Here is a 16,464-nt window from a genome sequence, read left to right as displayed (position 1 = left end):
TGTACTGGCTGCCATGGTTTTTGTTGTTAGTTCTTGGACTGGTTTGACAATTGGCTCTGGCCTGATACTGGTCCTAGTGCTGGTGGGACCATGTCAGTCTCAAACGCTGGTGTTGTTCTGTCGTTCAGCCAGATGGTCCTCATCAGGCTGCCAGCTGCTCTGTTCAGAGGCAACATCTCATCACTCAGGTTCCCTTGAAGGTCCTTCTACAGGTTCTCTGGAAGGTTCCTCGGCAGATTCCTCTGAAGGTTCTTCTGCAGGTTCTTCTGAAGGTTCCTCTGCAGGTTCTTCTGAAGATTCCTCTGCAGGTTCTTCTGAAGATTCCTCTGCAGGTTCTTCTGAAGGTTCCTCTGTAGGTTCTTTGGCAGATTCCTCTGAAGGTTCTTCTGAAGGTTCTTTGGCAGATTCCTCTGCAGGTTCTTTGGCAGATTCCTCTGCAGGTTCTTTGGCAGATTCCTCTGCAGGTTCTTTGGCAGATTCCTCTGAAGGTTCCTCTGCAGCCATCTCTGAGGCGTGGTTGTGGTTTTAAAGACTGTTTGATTCCTGGAGCAGTTTGGTTTGGAACTTTGTTGCTAAGCGATGTTGGCCTAACTCTGCCTATTGGCTGCTGCTGCCACGTTTGCCTGGCAACATCAGCTGATTGTGTATTCTGCAGACGCTGGCAGAGCTTCCAGCTGCAGTTCCTCAGCAACCCTGGTTGTTTCTGGTTGGATCGGGAAGAGGCCGGCATGTTTCTACGGGTAACAAACATCTGTGGAGCAGCACTGGCAGAATTCTCACCAGGAGAAACTGGGACCAGTTTGAAAGAAATAGTCAGTTCTGAGCTCAGAGTGAACAACCAGCCAGAAAAATGTGCACGTTGACCAAGGAACCAGTTTGGGGTCTATTCTGACTGTTTATGTGTACATCTGTTTATGCATATGTTTATGTTTCTTTATATATGTGTGTATTTGTTTCTGTGTGTGTGTAAGTGTGTATTTGTTTCCGTGTGTGTAATTATGTGTTTGTGTGTGTGTATTTGCTTGTGTGTGTGTTAATGTGTGTGCTGCACCAGCTGCAGTTCTCTGGGCCGCCTGTAGGCGTCGCGCCCTGTTGCGTGTTTGTGCTGCACCTGAGCAGAATCGGCAGTGATGTGAAACACCTGCGCGGTTTAACACAGAGCCCGATCGGTCGGGAGGAGGCTGCAGCAGCGCTTCCCGTCCAGCTCGCTTCGGTTCGGTTCGGATGAGCGGTCGTGCAGCAGCGGCCGCGGAGCCGCTGGGCTCGGCCCGGGAGCCAACAGGTGCTCCCCACCACGAAACCGCGCCAATGGCGGAAAAACGTCTGTTCTGCTGTAAAAGACCTTTGGAAATAAAAGCATCTGGAAAATGAAACTGTTTCTTGTCCGAGTTGCGTCACAATAAAAGCGGCGAAGGTGCGAAAACGGGCGGGTTCGGACCAGAAACGTGTCCAGGCGGGGGAGGGAGGGAGGGAGGCTGCGCCCTGCCCGCCCGCCTGCCTGCGCCCCTGCGCCGCTGCGCCGCAGCCGAGGCCACCACAAACTTTTCTGTACGTTCCCCCCCACCCACGTGACTTGGACGTGAAACATAAATTCGGCACCCTATGCAAATATATGCTGACGTAGAAGATCATGTGGTTTTTGTCGTCGATCCCCCCTCCGAGCACCGAGGAGGCTTTTCTGCTGCTCTCCTCCCGTCTTTAGGTTAGCCATGCTACAGTCTTTACTGTACCCAGCGTTAGCCATATGCGCCCCGCACCGCTCCACTCTGGACATCTGGGAATAATCAACTTCCAGGCGGTCGCACCTCCAGCACACGGCGGCGACACACAGGTAGGACACCGCGGAAACTTCCCGTGGAACTCCTGCGGGGCTTTTTTTTTTTTTTTTCCCCCTCCACGCCGAGCGCAGAAGTGAAGTTGCTGGAGCGGGTCGGCTGCAGCCAGACTAGCCGCCTGGCTGCCTGCTTGTTCCGGCTGCTTGTCTGTGTCCGGGCTGCTGCCGCTGCTAGCGCCCGTCCGCCCCATCACCCGGGGGGGGGGGGAAGAGGCAGTGCGCTGCCGCCGGCGGCCAAACTGCAAATAAAGCCCAAACTTGACACCAGGCAACTTTAGTTGCGAGCTGGCTCATTTTGCTGTGTAGTTGCCGGACAGTTAAAAACCACCGGTTCGCCTTGTGAGTGTGTGTGTGCGCGCGCGTCCGTGCGTGTGTTTTTGGGGGAGCCAACTTTTGTCGTGCCCCCTCCACCCCCGGGTGAAAGCGCACATTATAACGTGTATTAGCCGTTAGCTCCGGAGCCCAGGGCGACCCGGCGCGGCTACGAGCTTTAGCTTAGCCTTCCTTCGCCGGGCAGCAGCGGGAGACGCCGCCGTCCTTCTCCGGGGGTTGAGCTTTCATGTCGGCGTCTGTTTTGGCTGCCTCCCCCTCCCTCCCGGCTCCCACCAACAGTCGGATATTGTGCCCACCGCCGGTGAAGAGCGTCGCCGGCGGTTTGTCCGTTGTCAGCGGCCGTGCGGCGCTGTTGTTGGCCGCCGGTGGTGAGTTCAGACGGGGGTAGGGAGCAGACAGCCAGTCTGGCTGCCGGGTCATGTGAGGTGAAGCCGCCGTCAGCAGCTCCACGCAGCGGGCTCCAGCCGACGAGCATCGCCGTGGACGCGCCTCCCGTGCGGGCGCTCACGCGTCTTTTAACCTTCCACACGCGTGATGGGCAAAGTTTTGATTCGAGTTCGTCGGAACCGGCTGGAACCAACTGCTGGCGAGGATAAAATGTTTCGTTTGAAGCGCGTTTAACTGGTTTGAAGGTAATTTGATGCCGCCTCGAACTGGACTAAAGGGCTTTAGAACGAGTCCGGCACCACCCGACACAAGTGGGTTCATGTCCAACCAGACCAGCCCGGCAGAACCAACTAGTTCAGGTCCGGAAAGACCGAAGCAAAGATTGTCCGACCCTGATTGTGTTCCAGTCCATTTATCCTCTGTCACATCAGAACCAGTCCATTTGTCCTCTCTGTCTCGGTAGAACTAGTCCATTTATCCTCTGTCTCAGTAGAACCAGTCCATTTATCCTCTGTCCCATCAGAACCAGTCCATTTGTCCTCTCTGTCTCGGTAGAACCAGTCCATTTGTCCTCTCTGTCTCGGTAGAACCAGTCCATTTATCCTCTGTCCCATCAGAACCAGTCAATTTGTCCTCTCTGTCTCGGTAGAACCAGTCCATTTGTCCTCTCTGTCTCAGTAGAACCAGTCCATTTATCCTCTGTCCCATCAGAACCAGTCAATTTGTCCTCTCTGTCTCGGTAGAACCAGTCCATTTGTCCTCTCTGTCTCAGTAGAACCAGTCCATTTATCCTCTGTCACATCAGAACCAGTCCATTTGTCCTCTCTGTCTCGGTAGAACCAGTCCATCTGTCCTCTCTGTCTCAGTAGAACCAGCCCATTTATCCTCTGTCCCATCAGAACCAGTCCATTTATCCTCTCTGTCCCAGTAGAACCAGTCCATTTATCCTCTGTCCCAGGAGAACCAGTCCATTTATCCTCTCTGTCTCAGAAGAACCAGTCCATTTATCCTCTCTATCCCTGTAGAACCAGTCCATTTATCCTCTCTGTCCCATCAGAACCAGTCCATTTATCCTCTCTGTCCCAGTAGAACCAGTCCATTTATCCTCTCTGTCCCAGTAGAACCAGTCCATTTATCCTCACTGTCCCAGTGTAACCAGTCCATTTATCCTCTATCCCAGTAGAACCAGTCCATTTATCCTCTCTGTCCCATCAGAACCAGTCCATTTATCCTCTCTGTCCCAGTAGAACCAGTCCATTTATCCTCTCTGTCCCAGTAGAACCAGTCCATTTATCCTCTCTGTCCCAGTAGAACCAGTCCATTTATCCTCTCTGTCCCAGTAGAACCAGTCCATTTATCCTCTCTATCCCAGTAGAACCAGTCCAATTATCCTCTCTGTCCCAGTAGAACCAGTCCATTTATCCTCACTGTCCCAGTGTAACCAGTCCATTTATCCTCTATCCCAGTAGAACCAGTCCATTTATCCTCTCTGTCCCATCAGAACCAGTCCATTTATCCTCTCTGTCCCAGTAGAACCAGTCCATTTATCCTCTCTGTCCCAGTAGAACCAGTCCATTTATCCTCTCTGTCCCAGTAGAACCAGTCCATTTATCCTCTCTGTCCCAGTAGAACCAGTCCATTTATCCTCTCTATCCCAGTAGAACCAGTCCAATTATCCTCTCTGTCCCATCAGAACCAGTCCATTTATCCTCAGTGTCCCAGTATAACCAGTCATTTGTCCTCCCTGTCCCACCTTCCTTCTACTTAAACTGCTTGTTTGTTCTGTGGTATAACTGGTTGGAGTTGGTCCAGTGAAGATTCTCGTTAATTGAAGTTCTGCCAGTTGTGACAAACTGGTTTTACAAGCCAGCAAAGAAAGTGGTTGCTGTGCATCTGTTTGTCTTCAGGCAGAAACCATCTTCCTTTGACTGGCTTCTCACACCAGTTTCTCACTGGTTTCATTTTTCTCACCACTTGATGTTTCTCTTTGAGCTGTTAACATTAGCACTTGTGAGCTAACTTCCTTCCCAGCATGATGGCCTGATTTAAAATAAAAATCTGGTTATATGAAAATCATAAATAATTTCAGGACCTGATCTGATCCAACATGTCCAACATGCTACTAGCCTAACAGGCTAACACACTAACAAGGCCACCTTTGACCCAACTGAAGGACACGAGTCAGCGTTTTATTTGCTATGTGTGAGACTCCACCTCTTTTGATGATAAACTTATTTAAATGAGTGTAAATATTGCTCAGATGGAAGGAACCAACTGTGATGATGGATGGGTAGATGATGGGTGGATGATGGGTGGATGGATGGGTGGATGATGGACAGATGGGTGGATGATGGACAGATGGGTGGATGATGGATGGATGATGGACAGATGGATGGATGATGGGTGGATGATGGACTGATGGATGGATGATGGACAGATGAATGGATGATGGGTGGATGATAGGTAGGTGAATGGATGGGTAGATGGATGGATGCATGGGTGATGGATGGATGGATGGATGATGGACAGATGGATGGATGATGGGTAGATGGATGGATGGATTGATAGGTGGATGACGGGTAGGTGATGGATGACGGACGGATGATTGATAGTTTTCCGGCTGTCTCAGATGGTCACATTAGGCTCCGCCTCCTGCTCCACGTCTCTGCTGCCCAGTGACAGCATTGGCTCCTCCCAGCCTGTAAAACCAGCCTGTCAGGTCTTTAATATCATCTCTGTTCTGCTCCATAATCATGTTTCCCTCCATTGACCGACTTTCTCCCCTTTTTTCCTCCATTGTTTCGCATCCGTGTCGGCTTCTTTAATCCTGTGATATGGTTGCAGAGATCAGTCAGTCATGCTGCCTGTCCCCCCACGGCAGACACACACACACACACACACACACACGCACACACACACATGCTCTCACACACACACACACACATACACACACACACACAGAGGCTCTCACGCACACACACACAGGCTCGCACACACACACGCTCACACACAGGCTCTCACGCACACACACACATGCTCACACACACAGGCTCGCACACACACACACACACACACGCTCACACACAGGCTCTCACGCACACACACACATGCTCACACACACAGGCTCGCACACACACACGTGCTCACACACACAGGCTCACACACACACTCACTTGAATGTCTACGACAGTCCTCGCAAAGATAGAAGTACAAGGATGTGTGTGTGTGTGTGTGTGTGTGTGTGAGAGAGACACACAAAACTAGGGTTGGGACGTATTGGATAAGTTTTAGCCAGCTAGCTATGACGCTAGCTTTTTGTCCCACCATCAGCATCACGTGTGGTCGTGTCAGGCCGCCGCTGCCGGCAGTGAGACATGGCGTCTTATTATTACATCCAACAGCTGTTACCACCTGATTTATCCGCTCACGGTCGCAGCTGTTTCCCGGCCGGCGACTGAAGGAATGAATGATTGAGGCGATCGCGGCGATGTCGAGGGCGACCAGGTGTCCTCCTCTACCTTGACATGTCCTCTCTTTGAGACATAAAATTTTCCGAGCGAGAATTTCAAAATTGTCCCTGATTTTATTCCACGTGAGCCTCAAACACGTTTACATCGAATTTGCGATTGTGTCATTTACAACGTGGCCACGCCCACCACTATCAGAACCCATGGTGGTGGGCGTGACCACGTTGCGACTGTGTCGTTTACATTATGGCCACGCCCTCAACCACACCCACCACCAGAACCTATGATGGTGGGCGTGGTCATGTTTGTGAGTGTGTCATTTACAACGTGACCATGCCCGCCACCATCATAGTCCACCATCATAACCCGTGGTGGTGGGCGTGGCCACAGTGCGATTGTGTCATTCACGCGGTGGTCACGGCCACCACCACCAGAACCCACAGTGGTGGGCGTGGTTACATTACGGTTGTGTCATTTACAACGTGGCCACGCCCACCACCATTGGTTCTAATGGGCTGAGCTGTGACTAGCAGCAGACCTGGTTGCCCTCATCAGTCTTGGAGCACCTGTGCTTTACTCCTTGTTCTTTTAGAGGTTCTAAACTCTTGGATCATCCGTGTTCTTCCACCTGTAACCTATTCCATGGGTAGCCCAGAGAACCTTCTTAAGTGGAACCTGGAACACCTGAACCCAGTACAGTGAAAGGGGCAGCCCGGTTTTCCCAGTGTTTGGGGAAAACAGGGCTCAGACTAGAAGGTTTCATGTGGGAGAAGATTCCAGGCTTTGGGTGCAGGGCTTGTGCCGTCCTGCCTGGTGTTCTGACTCATCTTCACCACAGAAGGAGGCAGCAGCCACCAAACCAGACACGTTTCCAAATGCAGCAGCTGCACTTCCTGCTTTGATTACAATCCCTCACGATGCTTCTGATTGGTTATTCTCTCGCCAGAATAGCTGCTGGTTCAACCAGAACCAGTTTGTCCGGTGATTTCATGTCGACTGTGTCACGAATAAAAGTATGGAGGTAATTATCTCTTTTACCGCCTGTTTGCACCATTTTGTGTCTTTGTTGTGGGTGTGTTGGTCTGCCTGTCTGTGAGGTCCTCTCAAACTTGTTGATGTTCTTCACAGTCTGGTTTTCCACCAACCACCACAGTGGTTCTCCTCCCCAGTACAGGTACCTCTGATTCATCAAGCCCAGAACATCGCAGGGACCTCTAATCTGGTCCACTTCAGAAGATCCTCCTGGGCCGTATGAACCACTGATGAGGTGATTAATATTGTTTTGGCACGATTCAGCAGCTCCTCCCTGGTGTCTGAAACCACCATACCAGCAGTCGGACTGGGAGAAGGTGGGAATTTTGATCTTCCGCTATGAGAAGGAATCAATAACTCGGGCTCAAATGGTTCCCTATAGGAGTGTTAAAACCGCCCTCGTTGAGAACATTTGGGATGGATGTAACTGGATTAGGTCGGATGAATACACCGATGAAATCAGATTACTGTGGAGTCGGTTTCCTGAATTCACTCTGCTCTCCTGAACGTTCCAGCTCGCTGTGAAAACTCCACACTGTGTTTTCAGGTGCGTGAGAGGTGGCGGCCATGATGGCGGCCATGATGGCGGCCCTGTCAGCCATGTGACTTGAACCTGAACAAGTTTATTCCTTTTCATTGTTGTTCATCGCTGCCACCGAAATCAAACGGGCACTCCTTGGTTTCCCATAGTTCCTTGCTTCACCTATTGAACCCAATCACCAGCTCTGGAAGGAGCAGCTGGAGCAGCAGGAATGTGGTTGCCAGTCCAAGCCAAAAATGTTCATCAAGGAAGAGCCAAACTTTAGATATGCTCCGCCCCAAAGGAAAACCCACCTCTCTGATTGGCTGGCTGCTGTAGGCTGACTGCCAGCTCTCTTTCCCCATTGGCTGCTTCTTACATCTTCACTCCCTGTTGTGCTGTGGCCTATCGGAGTGTGTGTGTGTGTGTGTGTGTGTGTGTGTGTGTGTGTGTGTGTGTGTGTGTGTGTGTGTGTGTGTGTGTGTGTGTGTGTGTGTGTGTGTGTGTGTGGTGTGTTGTAGTGACAGCAGTGTCTTTAGTCTTTGACTTTTGGGACAATAAGAACATTGTTGAATTTTAGCTTTGGTTCAGACAGTAAAACTCCCTCCCTCCCCCCTCTTCCCTCACCCACCTCCTTCTCCTACCTCCTCCCTCTCCCCCTCCCTCCCTCTCTCTCCTCGCTCCTTCCCTCTACTCTCTCCCTCCCTCATTCTCTCCTCTCCCATCTCCTCCCCCTTCTCCTCATTCCCTACTTCCTCTCTCCCTACTTCCTCACCCCTTCCCTTTTTGCTCTCCCCCTCTCCCACCTCCTCCGTCCGGCCTCTCCCCCCCTCCCTCTCTCCTCTCCCACCTCCTCCCTCTCTCTCCTCCCCCCCCCTCCTCACTACCTACTTCCTCTCCCACCTCCTCCCTCTCTCTCCCACCTCCTCCCTCTCCCCCTCCCTCTCTCTCCTCACTACCTACTTCCTCTCCCACCTCCTTCTCTCTCTCCTCCCTCCCTCTCCTCACTACCTACTTTCTCTTCACCTCCTCCCTCTCTCCCCCTCCCTCTCTCTCCTCACTACCTACTTCCTCTCCCACCTCCTCCCTCTCTCCCACCTCCTCCCTCTCTCGCACCTCCTTCTCTCTCTCCTCCCTCCCTCTCTCTCCTCACTACCTACTTCCTCTCCCACCTCCTCCATCTCTCTCCCACCTCCTCCCACTCTCCTCCCTCCCTCTCTCTCCTCCCCCACCTCCTCCCTCCCCCTCTCTCCTCACTACCTACTTCCTCTTTCACCTCCTCCCTCTCTCTCACCTCCCCTCTCTCCCACCTCCTCCCTCTCTCTCCCACCTCCTTCTCTCTCTCCTCACTACCTACTTCCTCTCCCACCTCCCCCTCTCTCCTCACTACCTACTTCCTCTCCCACCTCCCCCTCTCTCCTCACTACCTACTTCCTCTCCCACCTCCTCCCACCTCCTCTCTGCCCCCCCCCCCCCGATCACCAGTAAAGGGAGCCTGAGGTTGTGGATCGGTGTTGTGCCGGTCTGAAAGCAGGCCACGTGTGGCTGCAGGCCAGACTTCTCCACAGCTATTCTTAGCCTGCTCCTCATCCTACAGGCTGGATGATCAAGAGAAGCAGCCCGGTCGGCTTCTTCTGGGATCTTTTCTCCATGACGTAATGCTGAGACTGTTGCAGCCGCGGAATAATCTGGAAGTGTGACCAGCGGAGGTCAGCACATGCTGGACCAGGAGCGCCCACGTTCCAAACCTCACCGCTGGTGTAACTTCAAGACACCTTCGGTTTGACTTTCAGATCCAGGTGCTACAATGTTTACGACCACTGCAGCTACTGGGATATTCCCAGCGTCCTTCCTGCCATGGCTGGTACCGTCTCAGTGGTCTCCATCTATAGATGAAGATGGTCCGACATCATGTGTTGGTGTGTTTACGCTGCTGCCTCAGCTGGCCTTAATAAGAGGAAGGTAACGGCTGGCCAGTAATTATGGCCCAACACGAGGATCTTTCCTTTGATCAACTGTGTACTGAGACTGTTGGTTAACAAAATGTGCAAAATGCTACAAGCATTCAACTACACAAACCCAATAGATTTACATTAAATTATCAAACTTTGGAAATTCTAAGTTTAGCCAGCATCAAGTAACTGATTTAGTAACTAATTGTGTAACCAACGCGCTACGTGTATGCTAAGATAATCTCTGAGCATTTAGTGTATTTTGAGCTCTAGTTCAAGGTCCTGGTTTGAGTTAAAGTCTCACTTAACGACGACGGCGTGCTGTCTCCACAACATCGTGCTACGTCGCTGCAGGTTAGCCTTTTGTAATGTCAGCGGTGCGTTTACTGGCACACTGAAGACGCCTTTTCTCTTCTGCTTGTGCACTGAAAATGTCATTTGTTTAAAAGTCCCCGGCAAACTTTAAAAGTTGCTCCAGAGTGGGATAACAAATATTTATTTTTGCCTTTTTCCAATATTCCGTCACCTGGGGTGTTCAGTCAGCTTCCAGGGGTGGCCCATGCCCAAAGTGTTGTGAGAACACCAAATATTTGCTGAAGTTACAGTTTGCTGGGTCCCGTCTGAGCTTTGATTGATGTGACATGATCAGTTGGACCAGCGTCCCTCAGCCTGTCGCCCTGAGGCCGGTGGAGAGGCTCCGACAGATGTGGCCCATGGTTCGACCCCTCAAGCTCAGTCCCGCCGCTCCTGGCTCCGCCTCCTCACGCAGAATCGGCAGCCACGTTACAGCGGCGGCTCGACCATCGTTGAAGGTTTCAACGCTTCTCCTCGGCTCCATTTTGAACGGCGGCGTGAAAATGAGACCGAACGATAACGTCGGCGTTTCCCTTCACGACACGCAGGGAACGTGGCGTCTTAGAAAGCAAAGTCAAGAATCCAGAAGTGTTTTTAAAATGGAACTGAATAAAGTGAAGAGAAACGTGCTGGTCCGCCCTCCAGACCAGCAGAAGTTGGGTGGAGGAAGAGGAGGAGGGATGTCGGAGCAAACACGTTTCAGATGTGGAATTCGTGCTGCTGGATCGTCACGTTCAGGCTGGTTTTATCGTATTAATCACTGGCCGTCAACGGCAACAGCCACACGCTCGCCGTCTCTGTTTGGCTCCAGAGGAGGCGCCACCTCAGCAGGAGCCAAGGGGGTGGCGAGGAGGGTCTGATCTGGAAGCGAGGCTGCAGGGTGAAGATGACTTATTTGGTTTGGAACCCCAGTTTTACCGCTCGTCTGCATCTTATTTGAATTTCCTGTTAGCATAATTCCATGGTTAATGAGGAAGAGGAGCCACAGCTGGTTCGTCTTTCCTGTCTGGCAAGAATGGTGGTGGGGGGGTGAATGGGGGGGGGGGTGGTTTAGGGAGGAGAGGAGGAGAGAGGGGGATCAAACTTGATTCTGGGGAAGTCTGCAAGCCATGTGGTGTAAACAAGAACTTCCAGAACTAACAATTCCCGTTGGGGCCACGTCCCCTTCCAGTAGTGAGCATGAGCATGAGTTGCCACTCCTCGCCCTCTGACCCCTGACCTCTGCTGCTTCTGTAGCTGGATGGTAACCAGCAGACAGACATGATGTTGGCATGTTCACTCAGCTCAAAGTCGGAATGCTAAACCATCGCCTGCGCTACCTGCTGGCTCCGCCCCCACGGCCTTCACCATCGCAGGCTTCAGGTCCCCTGTCGGGACGTTTCTCGTGTCGAGGGATCACGACAGTCAGAGCCGACATCGGCTTTGCTCCTGCTGCTCATTCATGCCCGAATCTCTTCAGCCAATCAGACGGAAGCCGTCCCAGGCCCCGCCCCCAGAACCCCGCCCCCTTCAAAGCTGCCCGCTGCAGGTCGCCGTGGTGGTCAGGTTTATCAGCTCACGTCCAGCTGAAGAGAAGATGTAAGAAAACAAGCTAAAAATCCGAATGTTTGATCAAGCTCCAGAGAATTTTCCTGCCTGGCTGCGTCTTTAACAACAACAACGGCTGCAAGACTTTTATTCTTCTTGAAGATATTTGAGAATAAAACGAGGAGAAGTGTGTTTGTTTCTGTCACTTCAGCAGTTCTCTGAAGAACAAAGAAAACGTTGACGGGCCAATGAAGTTAAAGCTGATCCCTGATCAGCGTCAGGAGGAGCTTATTAAGGTGTGTGTGTGTGTGTGTGTGTGTGTGTGTGTGTGTTTCTACATCAGTCGCAGTTGTTTGTGTGTGTCTTTATTACTTTCTCTGCAGGTGGGGAGTCATAGTTTCTCTATTCTTCCACCTCGCTGCCTCTGTGGCGGCGTGTTATTAACTCGCTGGTCAACCCACGTATTGAGTCCTCTACCACCCATCCAGAACTGGTCCCAAAAACGTCCCCATCTGTCCTGACCAGTAATGAAAGTTGACATTTTTCTATTGACAGCTCAAACATAAATCAAAAAGCCCCACACACACACACTCTGGTATGAATGGGGAGCGTACAGAAGCCTGAGATGCTGTGGTGGCTATAATATATGATATAATAATGATGGAAATATGACCTGTGTCTTGTTTTATTGACACTCTCACACTTGTATGGTGATAAAGGTCATTCTGTCACAGCAACATGTGTTATCAGGGGAAAATGTGATTGTTGCTAGGCAACTAGCATGTTTATTGCTCCGGTGGTCATTTTTGAGCTACACACCTGACTGGTGTTGATGAATATTTAACTTCTTTTCCTATTCAGATTTTATGTTGATGTGCTTATTGATTAAAACTAAGATCCAGAAGATAGTAAATCAGGATTATTGGTTGTTCGGGGGCGCTGTTGAGTCCGTGTGGTGGTCGTGTCATCAGGGTGAGACAGGAAGTGAGACAGCAGCGATGCAGAGCTGAGCACCAAACCGGCTTCTTGTAACAGAAATGGCGGCGGCAGCCTCATGTTGGAGAAACATGGATGTCTCAGCCTGTTCAGAGGGGTTTTTTTTAGGGATGTTCAATCCCAGCGAGTACGACGACGCCCTTGAGTACGCAACAATACCACTAGAGTGTGAGTGTGAGTGTGAGTGTGTGTGTGTGTGTGTGTGTGTGAAGCTGTTGTCAGTGCTGAAGATGAACAACACACAGGAGTCTCACTGACCAACACCTGCAGTCCGTCCTGAGAACCTCCACAACACCAGACCTGCCCAGCATCAGCGCTCCCAAAATGGGACAAGAACAAAGAAGTGAGCGGGCTCTGCAGCTCCTTCAGCGCCACCTGACTCTGCACAGGCGCCGTCTCCACGGCGATTTCAGATGGGTTCTGAAGCAGCTCAAAATTCCGGTTTTGTTCTTCAAACTGAGCGCACCGAGTTTCCAATTATCAGCAACGTGGACGTTTGGGAACGTCGTTGCACCGACTTGGTCCAACAGGGAAAGTAGGACTGGTGTCACTGGTGCTTCACTGCATCACCTGTCAGTGGTCATGAGGTCGCGTCCCTGCAGCTGAAGGTCTAAGACGCCGAGGTGTGAGCCGTTATGTCGGTCAGATTCCTCTTTAACTTTTCTACTTTCTGTAGCTTCTGCGCCGCGTTCTTTGAGCTAATCCTGGTGTTTTGTCTCATCATGCCGTCTTAGATTAAACTCCTTAATTAGAGCCACATTAGCTGCACAAATAAGACGCACATCTTCCCCCGGCGCTGTCGGTGAACATGTACTTGGCCTCAGGTTGGTTTTGAAAGGCTGTTTTCAGGATCAGTGTTTCCAGCTAGCCTATCGGCTGTTGCATTGTGGGAACTGTAGTTTGTGTTATCAGCACTTCATAACAGGGGCCATCAATAATCAAACTGGTAGACATAAAATGATGGTCGGGGCTGGATATTAATTATAGGCTGGGCCGGATGTGGCCCGCGGACCTTGAGACAGAGCCTATAAACATCTGCCAATCTGATACAGCCAGTTGGTGGAACGCTTAACGGGAGCTACTCTCCAACCACCTCTAGCAACTTCCCCAGTTACAGCCAAACCAGCAGCCGTTTTTGTGTCGGCAATGTTCCTCGTTTGTCTCAACGGGACGTTTCCTTGAGTATTGGTGGCTGATATTGATGTAATTGCTTGAACCAAGGCTGTAACAGCCAGTCACTAGCTTTTTGGTTTAATTTGAACCAAATAAATGGGGACCCCCTCGGGAGAGAGGGAGCCCCAGATGAATGAATCCAATCTACTTTAATTCCCTCCATAAAATCCATAAGAGAAGGCTGGCGCAGCGACTGGGTGTCCGTTTGCATCGATATAAACCAGATTTGACTGACATTTTAAAACATTCCTCTGTTGCTTCAGATGAAACCATTAATTTCCGCTGTAAAACGACACAACTTGGTCTAAACTGTCTCTTGTTCTCACGTCTTCATCACTCTGTCCCCTTCCAGGCTTGGCATATGTTGCCACAGTAACGACTGCTTGTCTTTTTTGGGTTATAGTTGTGTTCTGGGTTCATGTGGGCGGCGTTTTTGCACGCGCACACATGCGCACGCACGCACGCACATACCCTCTTACTCTCTGACTTCTTCTGCTTTCAGATTCCACAGGAGATTACCCATAACGCCACTGGCCTGAGGATTGAAAGAGGGGGCGGTTCTAGGAGGAGGAGCCTCGTTCACCCCTTCACGCTAAGCCCCTCCCCCTGAGGAAGTGCAGTGAGTAGCTGATTTGGAAATGATGATTTGTGGCAGCTAGTGGAGGAAACGTTCTTCCACAATGTGTTCTGGCCTGAACACGTGGTGGAGGAACGTTGAGCTGGACTTGAGTCGGCGTTCTGTCCGTCCCAGAAGGACTCAGTCCCAGAAGGCCCCCACAGGTGTGGCCCCCACAGGTGTGGCCCCCACAGGTGTGGCCCCCACAGGTGTGGCCCCCACAGGTGTGGCCCCCATGAGTGATGCTCGTGTTGCTGTTGTGTCTGAGAATCATCACATTTCAGCTCCAGAATGGCTCCGGTTCCATCACTCACGCACTTTCACATTCTGAAAGTGGTGCTTTCAGGCTCTGTCAAGGCTGAGTTCTGCCTCCGTGAGGACGAAAGGTGGGAGCGCTTGTAGTTTGGGAAGGAAAGTGGCTGCAGGAGAACGTGGAGACGTGACCGTTCATTCCTTAAAAAGTCTTTTTCTAAACATCTTTGTTGTTTTCAGATGTGAGCTGACGTGATTGCAAAGTGTTCTGCTTCGTGTTAACAGAAACACGGAGCAGCGTTCCACAAATACACACTCGGATCATCTGTTTCTGCTGAGCTGTGTGTGTGTGTGTGTGTGCGTGTGTGTGCGTGCGTCTGTGTTTGTGTGTGCACATGCATATTTGTGTGCGTGTGTGTGTTTGTGAGGGCGGGTGGGTTCTTCAGTGCAGCGGTGAAGGTATCGACTATGTGGGAGAGCATGACTCACACACACACGCACACACACACCTGTGGAGGAGGTGTGTGTGTGAGTGTGTGGGCTGAAGGTGGGCCTGGGCAGATTGCTGCTCGCCTCGCTGCAGTTCACCTTGACCACCAAAACTCACCAAAACTCACTGTTTTACCGTTTCCTGGCTGGAGCTGCTGTCTCGGTCTTCCTTCTGTTAGCTTAGCTCGGCTGGTTAGCATTGCTGCTGGTAGCTGCTGTCTCGGTCTTCCTTCTGTTAGCTTAGCTCGGCTGGTTAGCATTGCTGCTGTTAGCCGTGTGTGGTTGTTGTTTCAGATCAACCCCCTCAGATGGGATTTAGAGGGAAAGATCTCAGCTTCCTCTTCATCTTTTGAAGCCCTTCCTGCCTGTTTTGAAAGTGGCGCGACGACTAATAAGAGCTCATAAACGCTAAACTAATGAATTCAGGCATGAAGTGTTGCTCAACTGTAGGTGCGGATGTTGGAATGCTGTTTTCCTAAGAATCCATCAGAACCAGAAGGTTCTTCAGAGTCTTTAAACACGCGGAGGTGATGTCACCTGACACCCTGACAGGACGAACGGCAGCGAGTGTGAAAGTGTGTGTCGGCCGTCAGATTCCACGTGGCTGCGGGCGGATGTGAGAGTGTTGGCGCTTCCTGCGCGGCGGCTTGGGTCACATGACTCATCTCGGTGGCCACTGTGAAGCCGGCGGCTGAGCCTTGGCGTTGTGAACGCGGCTCAGGTGCTTCATTTCCACTCCGTTTGGAGCCGAGCTCTCATCTCTGTGGCGGGGAGCTGGAACGCCGCCGTCTTCCGCCGCTATCGGGCTCCCCTCCCAGCAGGGCCAGTTGGAGATGGACTGCTGGGGAATTTCGAAATGACTATTCCAAATTTACAAGGTGGAGCGCTGCCACCGTTTCCACAGTTTAGGGAGCGTCGGCGTGCGTCGGGCGTTTGAGTGGCGTCCCCTGCTGTGATGCAGTCTGTGGCGAGCATCAGTCAGATCGCCCTCTCTGTTACCGGATGAAAACAACGCCGCCAGCCAAGCCGCCAAACGTGGGACACATTGTGGGTTTCCAGGACCTGCGTTCCATCAGCATGGCGAGCTGCGGGTTAAAGGCGGCGTGCTGAGACCCCCCACTGGTCTCTGCTGCTGCTTTGACACCATAGAAGAAGCATCTTCTTCCCTCTTTACCTCCACTGTGATGAGCCCAGAGAACAATCTGTTTCCTGTCTGCTTTTGGACCGGGGATGGGCTTCCTGATGGACTTTCTGTCCCCAAAGTTTTCATGTCTTTTGTCCTCCAGCCAGTTTCTGGCTGCACAGTAACCAGAGCCAGAGGAGGTGGGGCTTACTCGTCTAAATCGGCTCGACCTTTGACCCCAGGACAGTGGCAGCTGTTGGCTAACCTGCTAATAAAGCAGGGAAGAGTAGAAAAAGAATGTGGTTAAAAGGGGCGGGGCTTCCGTCAGATATCGGTTCAGAAGTGTGGTGAGCAGGGTTTCTGTGGTTACGGGACCAAGGCTGGGGTAACGGTTCCGTCTGTGTTGGTT

General features: G+C 51.6%; 1 protein-coding gene across 1 annotated transcript in view; it reads left to right on the top strand.

The window, feature by feature from the left end:
• Positions 1 to 1,501: 1,501 nt before the first annotated feature.
• The window catches only part of LOC101076318 (zinc fingers and homeoboxes protein 2-like), a 27,790-nt gene continuing 12,827 nt past the window's right edge, over positions 1,502 to 16,464 (top strand). The window contains 2 exon segments of the mRNA XM_029844635.1: positions 1,502 to 1,831; positions 14,078 to 14,194. The gene's annotated coding sequence lies outside the window, so the exon portion shown is untranslated.

This window comes from Takifugu rubripes, chromosome 12, assembly GCF_901000725.2.
Source record: "Takifugu rubripes chromosome 12, fTakRub1.2, whole genome shotgun sequence".
Classification (NCBI taxonomy): Eukaryota; Metazoa; Chordata; class Actinopteri; order Tetraodontiformes; family Tetraodontidae; genus Takifugu; species Takifugu rubripes.
Note: the sequence above shows the minus strand (reverse complement) of the source record. Positions and strands in the feature narration are given on the sequence as shown.